A 21,967-nucleotide genomic window follows, 5' to 3' on the forward strand; every position below is an offset into this window, starting at 1 on the left:
ATTTAAAGATGATACATGTGAGTGCTTGGCCAAGCCAGGACTGATTTGATTTGTTCAATCAGTCAGTCATCATGAATCGGAAATCGGGAAACAACAAATGGACAGAGAGAATGATTGATAATCCATGTCTCAGTCCATATGATATCTAGAATGGAGGAATATATGATCCCTTATCTAATGGACAAGTCATTGACAAAGGTCAGAGTTCATCGACAAGGTCAGAGTTCGACAGAAGCTTTTGAGAGCTACGATTGCTGATCGGTTCCTGAAGTCATACGCAATAATAGTTTTAGACTTATCCAAGTGGGAGACTGTTGGATTAATGTCTAAGTCCATAACTATAATTGGTAAGACTTGACCCGACCCGGCATGGTCCATTTGGGTTGCATGGCATCATGCATTTGGATAGACTATAATGAGAGAAATACCACTTAAGGTTGGTTAATATATTATAAGTTCTAATATATTAATAAGGTTATTTAATTAGTATTGATCAAGAATTAATTTGGAATTAATTAAGTGATTAGAAGGAGACTAATTAAATATATGGGTTGATTGTGTAAATCATTCATTCTTATATATATGGGCTTGTAATCCAAGATTCCTTATATTGGACTAAGTCCATGGGGTGACCCATGGATACTCCATGGAGGTTAAAATCCATGGAGCATAAGGAATGGGTAAAGTTATGAGTTACATGGTGTAACCCTAATAGCCACCATATAAAAGAATCTCATGGCTCAAGAAATCGTGCACTAATGTGTGAGTGTGAGGGCAAGACGATTTCAAGGAGTCTTCAAGTTTCTCTCAAGTTATTCCAAGTGTATTTGGTGTTGTGTGAACCATTTGAGGTGTCACACTTGGGGCACTAGGCACTCAAGCTTCATGAAGACATTCTACATCAAAGAGGTATGTATTCTATCTTGTTATATTTATTATTTTGTATGCTAGATTAGGATAATACCTTGGATGTTCATAATTGTATGTATAATAGAGAAAACATAGATCCAAGGTATTTAGGGTTGCATGTACACTTAGGAGTGTTAGAATGCTCATAACCCAACACAAAGGTGTGTTGTGATTCCATTTGAGGTGCAACACTTGGGGCACTACGTTCTTAAAGGCCAAACTCAAGAAGTTCTACAAGCTACAACAAGAGGTAACTCTACAACTCCCGTTTATGTTGATTATATCATTTTCTATGCTAGTTGTAGGCTTAAAGCTTTGGAAACAATATTGCATGTATAATTAGAGAAAACATAGATCCAAAGCTTTTAGGGTTGTATGTGCACCATAGGATGTTGTAGTATACTAAAACCCTTCAGTTTTTCCCGAAGAGTTGCATGAGTGCCTCCGGAGAGGCAAGTGATGTTTTTCCCGAAGAGTTGCACCATAGGATCATTTTTATTGATGACATCCTGGTCTATTCTAAGACCAAGGAGCAGCACGTGCATCATCTGAGGGAAGTATTAGAGACCCTGAGGGTGGAGAAGTTGTATGCCAAGTTCTCCAAGTGTGATTTCTGACTGCGGGAGGTACAGTGTTTGGGGCAAATCATCAAGGAGGAGGGTATTTCGGTTGATCCAGCTAAGGTGGAGGCAGTGATGCGGTGGGAAGTACCAAAGAATGCTTCTAAGATCCATAGTTTCTTGGGTCTAGCGGGCTATTATTGGAGATTCATTCAGGATTTCTCCAAGATTTTTGTTCCCTTGACACGCATGACCAAGAAGAATGTGACATTTCGACGGGGTGCGGATCAGCAGATGGCTTTTGCAACCCTGAGACGGAGGTTATGCGAGGCTCCGATCCTAGTATTACCCGAGGGGTTAGATGATTTGGTGGTGTACTGTGACGCATCAATTTCAGGGTTAGGTGTGGTGCTGATACATAGGGGGCATGTGATAGCTTACGCCTCGAGGCAGTTGAAGCCTCATGAGGCGAATTACCCCACTCACGACCTGCAATGGGGGGCAGTGGTGTTTGCCCTCAAGATTTAGAGGCACTACTTGTATGGAGTGAAGTGCACCATCAATATTGATCACAAGAGTTTGAAGTATTTGATGGATTAGCATAACCTCAACATGCAACAGAGGAGATGGTTAGACGAGTTGAAGGACTACGATTGTGAGATCCTATACCATCCCGGGAAGGCCAACGTGGTGGCCAACGCTTTGAGCCGCAAGGCGGCAGGTTCCCCGATTGGGAACGTTTGTTTGAGAATGACTGTGATCTCTCCATTGTTGGATATGATCAAGGAGGCTCAGGTCGAGGGGGTGAAGAAGGAGAATTGGAAGATAGAGCGGATTCGAGGGCAGTATCCTTTGTTTGTTAAGGATAGTCGTGGCTTTTTGACACAGTGTGGCCGGGTATGGGTACCGGTGACTGGGGGAGTGAGGCAGAAGATATTGGAGGAGGCGCACAAGTCCAAGTTCTCTATACATCCAGGGGCTACAAAAATGTATAGAGATTTTAGACTCAGTTACTGGTGACCCTGCATGAAGCGGGAGATCGGCTGGTTTGTAGAGCGGTGCTTGACCTGCAGGAAGGTCACGACCGAGCATCAACAGCCTCATGGAAATGTTTAGCCACTACCCATTCCCATGTGGAAGTGGGAAGAGATCAATATACACTTCGTTATGAAGTTACCGAGGATGACAAGGGGTGTGGACACCATATGGGTGATAGTAGACAGACTGATGAAGTGTTCCCACTTTATTCCGATCTCTGAGAGTATATCCGCCGAGAAGTTGGCGGATATTTACATGCGAGAGGTGGTGGCTAGGCACGGGGTTCCAGTGTCGGTAGTGTCTGACAGGGATGTTCGGTTTACATAGTTCCACGAGGAACTGGGCACTCAACTGCATTTTAGCACGTCGTATCACCCCAGACAGATGCCCAGAGCGAGAGGACGATCCAGCCATTGGAGGATATGCTGCGAGCATGTGTGTTGGATTTTGGAGGGAGTTGGGATGAGGATGGACACCGAGTCATGGGGAGATGCAGGACTCCGGTTTGTTGGGATGAGGTTGAACACCGAGCTATGGGGAGCACTGAGGTAGTTCTCAAGACAGTCGGACTAATTTAGAAGGTGCGTGACCGGTTGCGAGTCGCACAGAGTCGTCAGAAAAGTTATGCCGACAGGCGGCGATCAGATCTTGAGTTCCAGGTGGGGGGTTTTGTTCTACTAAAGGTGTCGCCATGGAAAGGAGTCATCAGGTTTCAGAAGAGGGGCAAGATAGGGCCCCGATATATTGGACCATTTAGGATTACGGCCCGGGTGGGCAAGGTGGCCTATCGTTTGGATCTACCGGATGAGCTCAGCCAAATTCACAGCACCTTCCATGTATCACAGCTTAGGAAGTGTGTCACGGACGAGGCCGTAGTCGTCTCTCTGGACGACATCCAGGTGGATGAGAGCCTGAACTACATTTATAGGCCTGTGGTGATTCTCGACAGGAAGACCAAGGTTCTACGGAACAAGGAAGTTAAGTTGGTAAAAGTGCAATGGCAGCACCGAAGGGGCTCCGAATGGACTTGGGAGCCAGAGGACAAGATGCGAGACCACTACCCGAATTTATTTGGGTCAGCAGACTTCGAGGACGAATTCTAGTTCAAGTGGGGGAGATTTGTAACGCCTGTTCCAAGCATTACTTAAATTATTTATTTAAGTTTAATATTTTATGCATGGACTCGGGGAGTTAGGAGTTCAACTCGTCGAGTAGGAGCCTTATGGGTTGACGCAGGATCGAGACCTATTCGACGAGTCGGAAGGCCGACTCAGCGAGTAGGAGCTGTAAAGAGAAACCCTAATTTTTAGGGTTTGCACCCTATTTAAAGAACATATCCTGCCTCTTGTGGCCTCCTTTAGCATTCTATCAGCCAGAGAAAACCCTAGATCGACCTTGCACCCTCTTAAGTGAAAGAAAGAGCATTATGAGCAATTTTGAGGTGATTGTGAAGAACTTTAAAGCTTGAAGAAGAAGGAAATAGGAGAGGAACAGTAGATCCAGCATCTACATCATTTTTTCCAGCATCTAAAGGTATAAAGTCGTGATCTTGAGCTTTAGTCACTTAGATCTCCTTTCTTGAAAGTAAATGGCCATTCTTGGTGCAAAATGGAGTCAAACTTGGATCTGGACTTATCACAAGGATATGGTTCCAGATCTGGACCTCTTTAGGTCCCAAATGCCATAAAGTTGCTTCCTTTATGCAGTTTAATCACTTCCCATGCACAAAAACCTTGTAAGAAGCCTAGTTTTGAAGTTATAGCCTTGAAGGACCTTGCATGCATGTAAAGTTTGCAACTTTACGTGGTATCTACACTAGTAGAGCTTGGATCTGGAGTTTGGGACCTTAGATCCCACTGAAAAGGGGCTGAACTTGATGAAGACTGAAGGAACTCATCGATTCCCTTAGCTGACTCGACGAGTCAAGTAGGGTTTACACGTTTTCGGGTATCCCGAAGGATTTCGATCCCATGAGTTTTTCGTTCCATGAGTTTCTGGTTGTCATGATTTTTCGATTGACATTGGGTTTTCGGTTTCATGGGTTTTCGGTCGGACTCGGCGAGTTACACAGGTAACTCGGCGAGTGGATGAATTAATCAGATTACTCGACGAGTTGTTGGATGCACTCGACGAGTTGAGGTCAACATGGACTGTTGACCTTGACCGGTGACCTTGACTTTGACCAGGGTTGACTTTAAGGGCAATTATGGGATTATGACAAGTTAATCACATAATGACTATAGGCAGCTGAGTGGGAGTAGGACGTGGGACATATCTGATTCTAGCTTGTCAGTTCAGCATCCGTGAGGTGAGTCTTCTCACCATACCAATGGGTCTAAGGCACCAAGGCCGACCCATTCTATGATATGTGGTATACATGTTGTGTAGAAATATGTGACTTTCTGTGTAGAGATATGTGGTATGATTGCTAGATATGTTTGGTACTATGATAGTTATATATGTGATGCTTGCAGGGAAGACCATGGGGGGAGCCCATGACGCTTGAATGTAAGACCATGTGGGGGAGCCCATGGCTTTTCAAGTAAAGACCATGGGAGGAGCCCATGACACTTGGATGTAAGACCATGTGGTGGAGCCCATGGCTTTCCAGCTAAAGACCATGGGGGAGCCCATGGCACTTAGGTGTAAGACCATGTGGAGGAGCCCATGGCATCCTGGAGTAAGACCTTGGGAGGAGCCCATGGCATCCTTATATGTTTGTATGCATGGCTTGTGTGGTAGAGATAGCTTTTATAGCTAAGATAATATGTGTTATATGGATTGTGTGTGGGGTATGCTCGGGGGGACTCACTAAGCATTAACTTATAGTTTGTGGATTTGTTTCAGGTACATCTGAGCCCAAGGGCAAGGGCAAGGCATGATGGCGCGGCGTGTACTCTTGGATTGTGTGTGGGGTATGCTCTGGGGGACTCACTAAACATTAGCTTATAGTTTGTTGATTTGTTTCAGGTACATCTGAGCCCAAGGGCAAGGGCAAGACGTGATGGCACGACGTACACTCTCTCAGACACTTTTATGGGACCTTCTGATGTTTTGAAATAAAATTGTAAATTATATGAGTTTTGAAAGCAATTGCATATGTATTTCACGGTTTATGGGAATGTATTTTGATTAATTAAAAATGAAAATTTTCTATCGAAAATTAGGTCGTTACAGTCCTCCTCTCTCACCCTGACTTGATGATACCCGGACCTCAGATCTATCTTGGTGAACCAAGATGCACCCTACAACTGATCAAAGAGGTCATCAATCCGCGGAAGGGATAACGGTTCTTCACTGTTAACTTGTTCAACTCCCGGTAATCAATACACATCCGTTGTGAACCATCATTCTTATTGACGAATAAAATCGACGCTCCCCACGGAGAACTACTCGGTCTGATGAATTGTTTGCCTATCAGCTCCTGCAACTGAGATGTCAACTCCTGCATCTCAGGTGGAGCCAAACGGTACGACGCCTTGGCAATCGGGGCCGCACCTGGCACGAGGTCAATCCTCAACTCGACCTGCCTCTCAGGAGGCACACCGGGTAACTCATCCGGAAATATATTGGCAAACTCCCTAACCACCGGGACCTCTGAATATGAAACTTGATCCCCAACACACGTATACACCACATAGGCCAAATAAACCACACACCCGTGCTGAATATACTGTCGAGCTCTAGTAGCGGAACAAAACCCTAAACCCATCCTGGTGCCCTCTCCATAGATAACCAGTTCTCCCCCACTTGGGGTTCGAACTACCACGTGTTGGCCCTCACAATCAATCATAGCACCAAAACGGACCACCCAATCCATTCCCACAATCACACAGACATCCCCCATGGGGATAGGGATCAAGTCGATCGAATAAGGCACCCCGAAAAGCACAACCCTGATATAATGATGATGCAGAAACCCTGTGTTCGTTGGCGATAGAGACTCGCAACGGACACTCTAACTCCCCAATGGGCATGTCAAACTCCCTACTGAACGATCAAGACACAAAGGACCGAATCGCACCCGAGTCAAACAATACAAGAGCAGGCAAAGAGTTCACTAGGAACGTACCTAACAGAGGTATAGACATAAGCATAGTATAAAACATAATCACTAGAATAAGGGATGGAAACATACCAGTCACAACATCTAGTGCTGCTCTGGCCTCCTCGGCGGTAAGCTAGAAAGCGCGACCTCGAGCCCTCGGGGGCTCCGCCCTGCCCGGACTCCCATATGTGATCCTTAAAGTAGCCTGCGCTGGAACCTGCGTCGGCCTAATGGCAAGAGTTGGGCAGTTGGCCTTCACATGGCAAACCTGGTCGCAATGATAACAAATCCTGGAACAGAGTGTTGGAGCCTGTTGGCGGCAATTCCTCGCCATGTGGCCCTGCTGGCCACAATTGTGGCACCTAGATGATGATCAACAAGTACCCTCATGCGCCTTACCACACTTCCCACAAGTACGGCCCTTCCGGCCCCCAAATTTGACATCAGCGATCTTAAACCGCTTTGCCGCAGGCTGCGACTGCGTCGGGGACGGCCTCTGATCTCTCGTCTGCTGATCAATCTCAATCTCATGCCGCCTGGCGGCCTCCTGCATCTCCAACAATGTACCATAGCGCTGAGTAGAAACAAACCGCCTGATCTCCGTCTTGAGCATGCTCAAGTAACGGGTCATCTGAGCCTGCTCGGATGCAACAAACTCAGGGCAGAACATAGCCCTCTCCATGAACATCTTGGTGATCTTCGTCACCGTCTCAGAACCATGAATCAAGTCCAGGTACTCTTGGGCCAACCTCTCTCGCTCCACCTGCAGCACATATTGGGAGCGGAACATCTCAAAGAACTGCTCCCAAGTCACAACAGCTCTGTGCTTAGAAGAATAGGAACTGGTAGCGAGCCTCCACCAATCCTTCACTCCGGTCCTCAGAAGGTTCAGAGCGCACCTGACCTTCTGGTCAGCAGGGTACAAACAAGTGAAGAAACATCCCTCCACGTCAGATAACCACCTCATGGAAATGACCGGGTCCTACACTCCATCGAAAGTCGAAGTCCCAATACTGAAAAACCCGACCCGGTCTAACACCTGCAGCTGCCATGGCTACGAAGGCTGCATTAGCAGCAGTCTCAGCAATGGCTGCATATCTGTCATCAAATAACCCCATCATCGCAGTCTTAATAGACCCGAACAACTCCGGTATCTGATCTCGGACGAAGGCCACAACCTTCCCATGGAGAATCTCCCTAATCCTGGCGTCCAACTCATCTGATCCAATCTGCCTGCTAGCTCCTGACCCCGATCCGAATCCAGTCTCAACTCGTCTCGTAGTCACCATAATAAAAATACACCAGGGAGATATCAGATAATACACATAACATAACAGGGGAACCAACTCCCAACAAAACCCTAGGGGTTTTGACTTCCTTGCTACGCGTACGGGTCTTGTGCTTTCAGTAGTACGGGCCCATACTACCTTCCACACCTACTCGTATTTGTCTCAAAGGATCATCACAACACCCTAACAACTCTCACAAGCATAACCATACACTCAATCCTCACTCCCTACAGGAAAGGCTAAGCATATCAAAACTGGTCGACTGACCCCACACGACTCATCCATGAAACTTCCACCAAATCTGCAACACTCGTGTATGCTAGCAATACATAACGATGGACCCTATAGACATTTGAATATCTAATCCTACCCTAAGCCCTTCATCAAACGAGAACAGGAAATAAGGTCAAACCAAACATTCTCATGCTATAAGATCTTAGTTATGTATAACCATGATGCATACACTAAGCAACTACAGTAATGATATCAATTCCATAAAAGAAAGGTCCTAGGCTATCAGGCGTCATATAATCAGGCAATTCTATCATGCAAGTCCTAAAGATCCCTATCCTATCACTAGCATGCTAATCTAACATATCACAATATCAATAACAGTATGGTAATTTGGGGTCTACTTACTGGCTTCGGCTGATCGTACACATCGCATCCTCCTTGATTATTTTGAAAACCATTTGAAAATCATTTTAAAAATCTTTTTCCTTAGTTTGAGACTAGATTCACACGAGTGTTCCTCCAATTCACTCAAACCAAGGCTCTGATACCAACTTGTAACATTCATTAAATTCTTGAAAATTTTAAACTTTTAAATAAACCCAAAACCATCATTATTTACAAATTGTTTTCAAAATAAGTTCAACATCAGAGAAATCCCAAAATAGTGTAACAAAAACATGAAGAGGAGCACAATCACACCTTCGCCTTCCCGCTATCCTTTGAGGTACCTGAAACATAATCCAAAACTTTAATCCCAAAGCTAAGTGAGTTCCCCCAAAATACTGATGTGTAACAAATAGCAAAAATATAATAACAACATGCAATGGGTCCACAACTAACAAACTGGATTACCCCTGAGCCCAGAGCATATGTTTGGCTTGCCTCCTGGGCCCACAACATATGTCTGGCTTCCTCCCCGCCCTGATCAGTCTTCGGACTGAATACCACTAAGCCCTCAATACGAGTCTGGCATGCCCTTCCCGACCCTCAACTCGTATCTGGAATGCTCATGATCCTTCAGTATGAGTCTGGCATGCCCTTCCCGGCCCTTAACTCATATCTGGATGGCTCCAGGGTTTGTTGGCTACAACACAGAGCAGTACAACCTCAACCCAACACACACAATATGTCGACATATAACAGATAATAACATATTCAGATAAACAGATAGTATCACAGGTAGTCCTACAGATCTAACAAACGAGCATATCAAGACTAGCACGCATATCAATTACATACTCAACATATCAACAATATCAGGTTATCAAACCAAAGGGCCGGCCTTGGTGCCTTCGACCCGAAAGTACAGTGAGGAAACTCACCTCACAATGTCGAACCACACTAAAAACCTCCGGCTGCTAGCTCACAAAAAATCCCGAACTATCACAACAAAACAAACATCCAATTAACAATTGGATTACCATCCTTGACTAAGGATCCATACTTAGGGTAAATGTCCACTTTACCCTTTCCCCAACTAGGCCAAGGCCCAGCCCAAATTACTTTAAGACCCATAATTGGCCCAAATTTACGAATTGGGCCCAACTCCTTATTGGGCCTTATCCTAAGGTCCAACTCTCCAACTAACCCAAACACTCATATTCAAAAAGACTAGTAAGGGCCCAAGCATTCAAGCCTAAAAGGTGGCCCAAAAATCGAAGCCCAAACTCAAAAGTCCAACAGACAACGTACGTTGGGGGTACTCCGGAGGTACGCGGGGCGTACGCGAGCCTCGCATTGACCACCATCGGGGTGGCTGACCAAGTACGTGGGGTGTACTCCTCCTTACGTGGGGCGTACCCTCGCAGATCCCAAAAGTCCATTAAGTGCTTAATAGCTTAAGCACTTAAGCCTATATTACATATCCATGGTCCAAATGCACCCTAGAGTCATAAAGTCTCCAACTTTATGACTTTACACGTCCAAAAGTTCTTAATACAAGGTCTTAATCCATTAAGACCCTTTTTCCAAATGCATTAGACACTCCTGGCCATTCAGACCTCAGTTATATGACTAAGGACCCTTCCTATGGTCTAGAAGGACAACTCAAAATGTCCAAAATCAAACATGCACAATAATGGGACTTTTAGGGACAAAAGAACCTCATAAAGCTACCAAGATAAGATCTAAGCAAACCAAGCATAAAGGTAACAACTTTTTACTTTTTGGAGCTTCCCAAGAAGAAGATGATCCAAGATCTACAAGCTTGCTTTCCTTCCTTGACTCCTTGATGCACTTCCTTCTCCTTTAAGCACACAAATAACACACTTTAAGCTTAAAACACTCTCTTATGTGGTTAGGGTTCGCTAAGAACAGCTCAAGGACTTGAAGGCTCAAAGAGTAAGGCTAAATGATCCATAAAGGTTCTTAAATACTCTTCAAACCCTAAATATTAGGGTTTCACCCGGACATTAGTACGCCCAGCGTACATATATGTACGCCCATCATACTACTCATTCTCCCAAAAATTACCATTTTTCCACTAGGGCTACATCTTTATACTCCAAGGACCCAAAATGATATATTTAAAAAAAATAATGAAAGGATTTCAAAATACCTAAAAGCCCGGGATGTTACAAGAATTATCCTAATAGACTTTATCTTGGCCATTGGAGAGAAGTTCTCATCATATTCAATCCCTGCGATTTGAGTAAAGCCCTTCGCAACCAGTCGTGCCTTTCCATCCATGTCGGTTTTCTTCTTGAAAATCCATTTGCAACCAACTGACTTTCGACCTGGAACATGATCAACCAAATTCCAAAGTTGGTTATCATACATGGACTTGATCTCGTTTTCCATTGCCTCTTTCCACTTTGCAACCTTAGGGCCTGCCAATTAGATGGCTCATCCAAATTTACCAGTGCACGATCACTGAAAAACGTGTCACCATATGTAGTTATACGGAAACCATAGAACTCGGGTGGTATGCTAACTCTACTAGAACGTAGAAGAGGTAATGAAATTGTCAATGGGTTCAACAGGAGTCTCATCCTCTGGTTGAGCACTAGTATCTTATAAGGTTCCTTCACTAGTTTAATCTTGAATCTCTTCAAGGTCAACTGTACTCCCACTGTCCTCTTTGCATATGATCTCTCTCTAGTGAAAGACTCCTCTTCGTGCTATAAAGACCACATTCTCACTAGGTCTGTAGAACAAATATCCAAAAGACTTTTGTGGGTAACCAATGAAAATACACCTCTCACTTCTAGGATCTAGCTTGTCATGAGTCTTTCGTCTAACAGAAGCTTCACAGCCCCTAACCTTGATATGTGCTAATGAGGGAACTTTCCATGTCCACATATCGTGAGGTGTTTTCGCAACCTTCTTGATAAGGTCAAGATTAAGGATATGGTTGTCTCTAAGTCATACCTTCAGAAAGAGATGGGAAGAGAAGCTCGACTCATCATGGAACGAACCATGTCTAACAAGGTCCGATTACGCCTCTCAGCCATACCATTAAGTTGTGGTGTCCTAGGAGGAGTCAATTGTGAAACTAATCCACATTCCTTGAGATAGTCATGGAACTCGATACTATGATACTCTCCGTATCTATCATATCGGAGCATATTTATCTTCCTGCCTAATTAATTCTCGACTTCATGTTTAAAATCTTTGAACTTTTCAAAGGTTTCTGATTTATGCTTGATTAAGTAGATATAACCATATCTTCTATAATCATATGTAAAAGGTTCACCTCTTTCACAAGATCCAGTGAAAGGTGATTTTGTCATCTCCCCAAAAGACAAGATTGACATTCATCATCTGACCTTAAGTCAAATGATTCCAACACTCCATCCATTTGGAGTTGGGTGATGCGTTTATTGTTAATGTGCCTAAGATCAAAATGCCACAAGCATGCCTTGTCTAAACCATTAGACGAATCAATATGAAATATATTATTACCTAAGTTATCAATACAAATCACAGTTTCATACACACCATTACAAGGTAAAGCTTAAAACATAAAACTACCATTTTTATAAACCAAAATCGAACCATTCACATCATTAAATGAGTATCAAAAACCTTGTCTAAATATTGCATGAAAAAAATAATGTTTCGTGTCATTTCTAACAAATAGAAACAATCAACTAAGTCTAATCTAACATCACTACCAAGCACAAGACTTTAAATTCCAATCTTGGTAACAGGAGAAGATCGCTTATTGCCCATGATCAGATTCATCCTTCCGTGCTCCACCTCCTTACATTCTTTTAGCCCCTGCAAACCAGAACAAATGTGAAAACCACATCCTGTATCGAGGACCCAAGAACGAGTAGGTTGTAATTTATTAGTTTGAATAATGTAAATACCTGCCGATGATGGCTTCACTTTGCCATCCTTGATGTCCTGCAAGTACTTAGGGCAGCTTCGTTTCCAATGGCCCTTATCATTGTAATAGAAGAAAATGGACTCTTTTGGATCAATAATAGAAGGAATGTCAGAACTGGGCTTTGCTTTTGGGCCATTGCTAGATGACCTAACATGGGCCTTGCCCTTCCAGTTCATCTTAGGAGCACCTTTCCTCTTATTTCCTTTGTTTTTTTCCAATGGAAAGGACAGAGGAACTAGTAGGAGTAGAGTTTTAGTTTGTCTTTAAACCTGACTCAGTTGTATGCAATAGGTTGTGGAGTTCAGCTAATATGGTTTCCATATTGTTCAAATGATAAGCTAGAATGAACTGATCATAACAAGGTGGTAATGAGTTAAGGACCATGTTAATGGCCAACTCCTCGTCGAAATTCACATTTAGCCTTTCAAGGCGCTCCACGTATCTTTTCATCATTTGCATGTGATTGCAGATGACGCTTCTTCCTTCAACTTGCAAGCCATGAGGGCTTTGACGACCTCATACTTTTCTTGACGAGCTCTCTTATTAAACTTTTCCATAAGATCCAAGTTCATCTTGTATGTCTAGTAATCCTCATAGAACCTTTGTAATTATAGAACCATGGTGGTCACCACGATGCAAGAAACCTTGGTTGCATTGTCCTAGTGTTTCTTATATGAGGCTATGTCTTCAGGAGTAGCGGTGGCTTCATCGGTCTCAACAAGTTCATTTTTAAGGACATACTCTTTGCCATCATACCAAAGAGCCATCTTGATGTTGCGCATCCAATCATTGTACTTGGTGTCATCCAATATCACCTTGGACACGATCGAGAGTAGCAAGAAGTTGTGAGTAGAGTTTTGAGAAGAAGAAGCATCACTAGAAGTAGACATCTATAGAGAAAAAGAAGTTTTAGTTAGATGACAATAAATCCTTAATATTTTAACCCATAATAAATATTTAAGGCTAGTGTAGTTATGATTTAATTGAGTTTGTAATACGATATCAGAGTAATGTAAAAATTAAGAACATGGGATCTAAATATAATCTGGATGGCGCAATTATGCTTTCAACGAATACAGAGAAGAAATAGAGAGTACAAGATGAATTGCTAAAAAGTCCTCTCTAGCACTAGTACTCATCCCATATTTATAGGGATAGAGAAAGCATACAAAAAATATAAGGGACTAAAACTATAAAGCATCGATACACAAATTCCCTTATAATAAAATTAGCAAATAAACATTCGTTACTACGCATGACCTAGATGACCTTCAACATCGCACAACAATATTCGACCTCAACATTCTCCCCTTTGTGAGGAATGCCGAACCTAAGTCATTAGGATCTGAGCAGCTGATGTATCACTCTTCGAATCTCAGTATACCAATTAACCACCTTGCGAATTTCTGCTTTGTCACCTTCATTGTTCTTTGCACAAACGTTCATTCGAACAATAAGGCTTGTGTAATGTGGTGTGGTATATCTTTCAACATCACATGCTTGAAATAAAACTTCAGAATCTTCCCCTTCTTATTCTTTCCAACGAATACTATCCCCAAAGGCTTCAAGCATATGTCTTGTAACACCTGTTCTAGGAATTTCTTAATGGATGCAAGTTTTTAGAGTCTTGGTGTCGGGACTCGGCGAGTTGGGAGCTCCAACTCAACGAGTAGAGTCATTTAAAGGATCGCGGGATTTCGACCCTACTCGACGAGTCGGAAGACCGCGACTCGGCGAGTAGGCGCTGTAGAGGAAACCCTAAATTTTAGGGATTGATACCCTATTTAAAGGACTTATGTCTCAATTGCAGCCTCCCTTATTTCCCCCCTTTGTCCAGAGAAACCCTAGTTCGTGCCCTCCCTCTCTTTAAGTGTGTGTGTGTGTGTGTGAGCTTGGAGGGTGATTCTTGGTGCTCTTTTGGAAGGAACTTGAAGCTTGAAAGGGTTGTATTGAATGGAAGGCAGTAGATCCGAGATTCCCTCCAGTGTTGCAGCTACTTTGAGGTATAAAGTTGAAACCTTGGCTTTTCATTGCTTAGATTTCCTTCTATGGAAGTTATGGCCATTATTGGCATGGTTTGGGATCATTCTTGGATTTGAGCTTGATATGAGCATATGGCCTTAGATCTAGATATCTCAGGGCCTCTAGGGACTTAAAGTTGCTAACTTTATCAAGTCTTGGCCCCCTTCATGCTCTAAGTCCCTTGTCAAGCTTTTATTAAGTGTTTTAGCCTTGGATGCTTTGCATAACACGTAAAGTTTGCAACTTTACGTGGTAACTACACCATAAGTGGTTGGATCTGTGATTTTGGAGTTTTGGTTCCCACTGGAAAGGATCGTGATCATGATGAACACGAGTCGTGCAAGTGACTCAGCGAGTCGAGAGGGTTTTCTCGTTTACGGCCAAGGGTGTACGGCCAAGGGTTTACGGTCAAAGGTGTACGGTTGGTGGTTTACGGCCGTAAACACCAAGGAACTCGACGAGTCCCTCGGGTGACTCGGCGAGTCGACGAGTTAAGCAAGGAACCCGACGAGTGGCTAATTGCACTCGACTAGTCAAGGTCAATATGTAATGTTGACCTTGACTACAGACATAGACTTTGACCAGGGTTGACCTGAGGGTATTTATGGGATTGTGTTAAGCTAATCACCTATGATTATGGACAGTTGAGAAGGAGTAGCATGTGGGTTATGTCTGATTTCAGCTTATCAGTTCAGCAGTCGAGAGGTGAGTCTTCTCACCATACCAATGGGTCTAAGGCACCAAGGCCGGCCCATTTTATGATAGTTGGTATACTTGCTATGTAGAGGTGTGTGATATGTATGTATGTGTGATATGCAGTAGAGATAGCCTTTGTGGCTAATGGTAGAGACATCCTTTATGGTTGATGGTAGAGATAGCCTTGTGGCTAATGGTAGAGTCAGCCTTTATGGCTGATGGTAGAGATAGGCTTGTGGCTAATGGTAGAGATAGCCTTTGTGGCTAACGGTAGAGATAGCTTATATAGCTAATTGATATGTGCCAATGGTAGAGATAGATTTTATAGCTATTTGATATGTGATATGTAGCAGAAGTAGCTTTTATAGCTAATTGATATATGTTAATGGTAGAGAGAGCTTTTATAGCTATTTGATATGTGATACATGGTAGAGTAGCTTTTATAGCTGATTGATATGTGATAACGGTAGAGATACCTTTTTACAGCTAATACGATATGTGTTATGTGGATTGTGTGTGGGGTATGCTCTGGGTGACTCACTAAGCTTTGTGCTTATGGTTTACAGTTTTGGTCTCAGGTTGCATCGATTTGGAAATGAAGGGCTCGGATTGATTGCAGTTCACACACCTATGATTTCCGCAATGAATGGTTTTGGGACGAACTCTGATAATTATTTTACTTAATGATGATTTGGAATGTTTGAAATAAATGGTATCAATGTTTTAGCTATATTAAAAATGAATTTTTTACCTCTGATTTTTGGGTCGTTACAAGTTGGTATCAGAGCCTTGGTTTGAGGGATTCGGACATACTTTCGGGTGTGTCTGAACTCAAACTGAGGATCTGTTAAGTTTTCAAAAGGAAAATTGTTTTAAGTATAGAATTTCTAAGACAAGAAAGGGTGTGGTGCATGCAATCAATCAAGCTCAAGTAAGTTTCCCCAGAATACCCACATTTGTTATCTGTTATGATTTGATTATGAATCTGTGAATCGCATTCTAGTTAGGGCTAGGGGAGATGCCTGTATATGTTGTATGAGCTGGTAGACTTGCATGCTAGTGCTGAATAGTCAGCAATAGGTTGGCCTGATATGTGGTGCTTGTAGCCGTGAGAATATTGGATGCCATGTTGGAATGAGAATGATAATTGGTATTAGTAACTATTATGTGTATGCTTTCAAAATTGTATACGGTTAGGATCTTATAGCCTTAGAATAATTGATTTGGCCTTATTTCCTGTTCCTTGTCTGGTTGTGGTCCTAGGGTAGAGTCTATTATTCGACAGTCTATTAGATCCTGTTCTGTGTATAATTTGCATGCATAAGGCAGCCGACAGTAAGGATTGATGGATGTGGATAACGCGATATGTGGACTGAATGTTTTATGGCAGTTCTTGGGCTCGGAGTGCAACTAAACGAATGTTGCTTGCTTTGTGCTTTGTGGAACTCTTAAGTGATGGGAGTCAGCTACTAAGTGGATGTGACGATATCCAAGAGGTAGATGACTGGCATCGTGGGGAGTTCTTCAGAAGCTGATGGCGGAGCGAGGCTGAGAAACTAGGAAAGCCTAGGATGTGCTCCAGGGAGTTAGTGGGGTGGTTTAGTGAGGTTGGGAGCCTAGGGGGAGCCTACGAGATGCTTCAGTGGATATTGTGTTGTTGTTTAGCGGATGTCCGGTGCATCAATGGGAGTAGGTGACTTAGAGGATTCGGGAGGATTGCTGAGGAAATTATGGATAGGTGTGGAAGGTAGTATGGGCCCGTACTACTGAAAGCACAGGATCCATACTCGAATCAGTGAGAGTCTTGGAGAATCTAAGAAGCCTGGGAAGGAGAATCCTTGATTATGATTGGAATGTGGGAATAGCTGCTATACATAATGCGGATGAGCATGCAAGGAGAAGGACCAGGGTTTGGTCCCGACTCCGGTGGTGAGCCAGATAGCAGAAGGACTGTCAGAATTTTGAGTTCGCCTAAGATCAGGCGGCAGGGATTGTGCGATCTAGTGCACATTCGGGATTGGAGACCAAGTCTCAAGGACATCTTGTAGCCCGGTTTAGAGCAGATATTGCTCCAGTTATTGCAGTATAGTTGTGGCAATTGAGCCAGTGAGTGAGTCAGGGTGCGAGACCCCGGATGATATGGATTCCAGAGCCCTAGTGCGGAAGATTGATTAGGAGTACCTCGAGCAGAGAGGTTCAGGCCATGTGAAGTTAGTGGAGGATCTCGGGAAGAGATCCAGAAGCTTTGATCAGCTTTTGAGAGGCCAGTGGGGCCGGATTCGGTGCAATGCTTGCAGAAACTACACGATGGAGTTTCGCTACAAGGGTTGGATTGCCATTAGGATTGGAATAAAGTATTACATCATGTTCTCAGGATGGTCAGGGGTAACTCAGGAGGAGGTGGTCAGGATTCCTCCAGATGTTTGCGGGTATGCTATCTTCGGCCATTCCCGATGTATATCGGGAATTTACATTGCTTTGGAATGGTGACGAGTTGGATCTCGGTTCGGCTCTCTGCTATTTTCTAGGTTAGCAAGGGTTGTCAGATGTTAGTCAACATGCCGAGGAATTTTGAGGAATCTTCAGACGGACATATCTCGCGGATCAGGTCCCACATATGCCGTGAGTGCTCCGAGTCGTTGTCGGAATTTGTTCGGTGACGTGGATGGCTACGGGTGTAGCAGCTTTGGCCACGTCAGCAGGGACTGCCCATATACGGGGGGCAAGACCGTCATATTGTCATTGTGGGCAGGTGGGTGACAAGAGGTCGACTACCTGACGATCAGAGAGGAGTGGTGAGTGTATCCGCTCCGGCTATTTTGAGGATCACCAATGGATGAGGTGGTTGATCGATCAGTTATCTGGGGGCAAGCCTGGACGTGTATGGGAATTCAGGGTAGAACCGGTAGAGACTGTTGAGCTAAGGGTTGGACCTTGTGATGCAGGATCTTGTGGTCGAGTGGTGCATGTTTCTATAAGGCTGCGTCTGGGTAGCCCTGTTTTGGGATCTCATAGGAACCTGGTGGTTGGACAGGGTGCAATACTGGAAGTCTCGGGGAATCAGCTAAGGGTATTTATTAACCGGTCAAGTAAAGGATGACAGGAAGTCATGGGGCATTATGCAAATGCCGATTTGAGGAACTCTTGATGGGATAGGAGCAACAATTCGGATTTGGATAGGAACCCAAATCGGAAGTCGTGCAGGATCTCGTTTCAGCGAGATGGGATGTGGGGCGTCTATATGACAAGGGCAGCGAGGGCAGAATTCCAGGTTGGTGAACGAGTTGGTTTGATGGTGGTTTAATTCATTGGGATGTGTCTCGGGTGGCTCTAGTTGTTATAGAGTCACGACATGTCGGAATCAGGAAGCGGTAGGTCGAAGGAGATCGGGTATGATGTAAGACTACAACTATTCTGGTAGTACTCACCTTGTTGCGTCGGATTCAGTGGCGACAGGTTTTCAACCTATCACGATCGAATGGATCAGTCGGATGGGAGGAGATAGGACAGTTATGGTTAGACGAGGTATCCTTCGGAGGTCGCAGGGGACTGCTGAGTGTGGTTTGGCTCAGCAAACGGGTAGGTGTACGGTGTTCCCGACAGTTGGTAGACAGGTTGGGCCAGGGAGGTCCCCGGTTGTTCTTCTGAAAAACAGCCATGTGGCAGTAAGAGGAGTAGGAGCGACTTCATTGATTTGGGGTCTGTGTGTGAATTGCTTGTTATTCGTTAGCCGCAGTTAATCGGTGACTTTGTTCTTTAGGAAGCCTCAAGGTATTGCGAGTGGGGAGTATTCTGTTTAGACTGGTTTAGGAAGCCTCAAGGAACCAGTTCGATGATGAGTCGATGTGGGCAGTCTGTCAGGGAGACAGACCATCTCGAAACTTCAGATTTTCAGATGAAGTAGATGGGATCAGGTTGCAAGTAATTCATTCATTCTTGGATTTCGCGTTGTCGAAGGTGTCTCCCTGGAAAGGGATTATCAGGTTTCGGAAGAGAGGTAGGATGGGGCCTCGGTTTTCAGGCCATTCAGGATCTCGGCTCGGGTGGGCAATGTGGCATATCGCTTGGTTCTACCAGAGGAGCTTAGTCAGATTCACCACACCTTCCACGTGTCTCAGCTTCGAAAGTGTGTCTCTGACGAGTCTACAATCGTTTCGTTGGACGACATTCAGGTGGGTGAGAGCCGGAAGAGGAGATGCGAGAGCATTAACCAGACTTCACGACGACAGACTTCGAGGAAGAAGTCTAGTTCAAGTGGGGGAGACTTGTAACACCTATTACAGGAATTTCTTAATGGATGCAAGTTTTTAGAGTCTTGGTGCCGGGACTCGGCGAGTTGGGAGCTCGAACTCGATGAGTAGAGTCATTTAAAGGATCGCGGGATTTCGATCCTACTCGACGAGTCGGAAGGCCCCGACTCGGCGAGTAGGCGCTGTAGAGGAAACCCTAAATTTTAGGGATTGATACCCTATTTAAAGGACTTATGACTCAATTGCAGCCTCCCTTATTTTTCCCCCTTTTTCCAGAGAAACCCTAGTTCGTAGCCTCCCTCTCTTTAAGTGTGAGTGTGTGTGTGTGAGAGATTGGAGGGTGATTCATGGTGCTCTTTTGGAAGGAACTTGAAGCTTGAAGGGGTTGTATTGAATGGAAGGCAGTAGATCAGGGATTCCCTCCAGTCTTGCAGCTACTTTGAGGTATAAAGTCGAAACCTTGGCTTTTCATTTCTTAGATTTCCTTCTATGGAAGTTATGGCCATTATTGGCATGGTTTGGGATCATTCTTGGATTTGAGCTTGATATGAGCATATGGCCTTAGATCTGTATATCTCAGGGCCTCTGGGGACTTAAAGTTGCTAACTTTATCAAGTCTTGGCCCCCTTCATGCTCTAAGTCCCTTGTCAAGCTTTTATTAAGTGTTTTAGCCTTGGATTCTTTGCATAACACATAAAGTTTGCAACTTTACGTGGTAACTACACCATAAGTGGTTGGATCTAATTTGGAGTTTTGGTTCCCACTGGAAAGGACCGTGATCATGATGAACTTTGGGGGACTCGACGACTCATGCAAGTGACTCGGCGAGTCGATAGGGTTTTCTCATTTACGGCCAAGGGTGTACGGCCAAGGGTTTACGGTCAAAGGTGTACGGTTGGTGGTTTACGGCCGTAAACACCAAGGAACTCGACGAGTCCCTCGGGTGACTCGGCGAGTCGACGAGTTAAGCAAGGAACCCGACGAGTGGCTAATTTAAAATACTTGGTGGTTTAATCTATTAATTAAACTATACTCTTAATTTAATTAAATTTAAACCATGTCATTATGGAATTATTAATTCTCTTTTAATTAAACACTTTCATTATCTATTAATAAAGTCCATAAGAGTTAATTGAATTATTCAATAAAAACATCATAATTCTAATTATTAAATTCAAAATTAAAACCATTTAATTAATTGTTTAAGTTATGAACCCAAGAGTTTTAGAATTCAATTCTTTTTTTTTATCATAAAAAAAACTTTTTCCAAATTCCAAAACTTGAGGGCAAGTTTTGTAACTCTTGAAAACTTTTGGATTCCATAACTTATGGAATTAAATACTTGTTTTATGATGAAACTTTTCATGTTCCATAACTTAAGAACAAGTTATGGAATTCTTTAAAACATTAAGACCAGGTTTTGTAACTCCATAAAAAACTTTGAATCAATTTTCTTAAAAACCTTTTCATATCCATAACTTATGGAGGTTTCAAAAAACTCTTTAGATCAAACTTTTAAAACTAATAAAATAATCATATCATTTTATCTTTTACTAAATTTGACCTAATTCAACTCACATAGCAAATGATTCAAATTTTACAAATAATTAGTTTTCACAAAAACAAGTAATTATCTTAAAATTTGACAAACGTCATGTTTTTTTTTCCTTTTTTTTCCAACTTTGAAAATAAAACATTTGCATCAATATAACAGAAAACAACCCATGGCTCTGATACCACTGTTGGGTTTTGAGCATTCTAACACTCCTATGGTGTACATGCAACCCTATAAACCTTGGATCTACGTTTTCTCTATTATACATGCAAATATTAACTATTCCAAGGTTTCATCCTAACTAGCATATTATGAAGCACCTATACTACAAAGTTCTAGTTAGATGACATACCTTTTGATGTAGCTTGATCTCTTCAAGCTTTAAGAGTTAGCCCCAATAGTGTGGAAGCCTCAAATGGAATCACAAATCACCAAAACACCTTGGAAGAACTTGAGAGAATATGTATGCACACTAAAATCGGCCCACTCTTATTTTCACACACTTGTACCAATTTTGTGAGCCAAGGACCCCTTTATATATTATGGAGGATTAGGGTTACATCCATGTAAACCCTAATACCCATGACCTTTCATTTACATAGGATCCATGGGTTAAAAGCTCCATGGACCATCCATGAAAGCTTAGCCCAACCTAAACGAACTTGGCCCATTCCATATATATAAGAGTCCATATTTAATTAGTAATTTTTGATCACTTAATTAATTCTAAATTAATTCTTGATCAATACTAATTAAATAATATGATTCCATATTAATACATTAGAACTGATAATATATTAATATAAATCATAAATATATACTATTCTCAAAAGACTATCCATATAAATTGTGCCGGTGAAGTGCAACCCAAATGGACCATGCCGGGTTGGGTCAAGTACATACCAAATATAGTTATGGACTTAGAAATTAATCCAACAGTCTCCCACTTGGATAAGTCTAAAACTATTATTGAGTATGACTTCAAAACCTAACTGGCAATCGTAGCTCTTAAAGCCGCTGTCGAACTCTGACC

Source organism: Lactuca virosa, chromosome 8 (assembly GCF_052849685.1).
Source record: "Lactuca virosa cultivar CGN04683 chromosome 8, Lactuca_virosa_CGN04683_v6, whole genome shotgun sequence".
In the NCBI taxonomy this organism is placed as follows: Eukaryota; Viridiplantae; Streptophyta; class Magnoliopsida; order Asterales; family Asteraceae; genus Lactuca; species Lactuca virosa.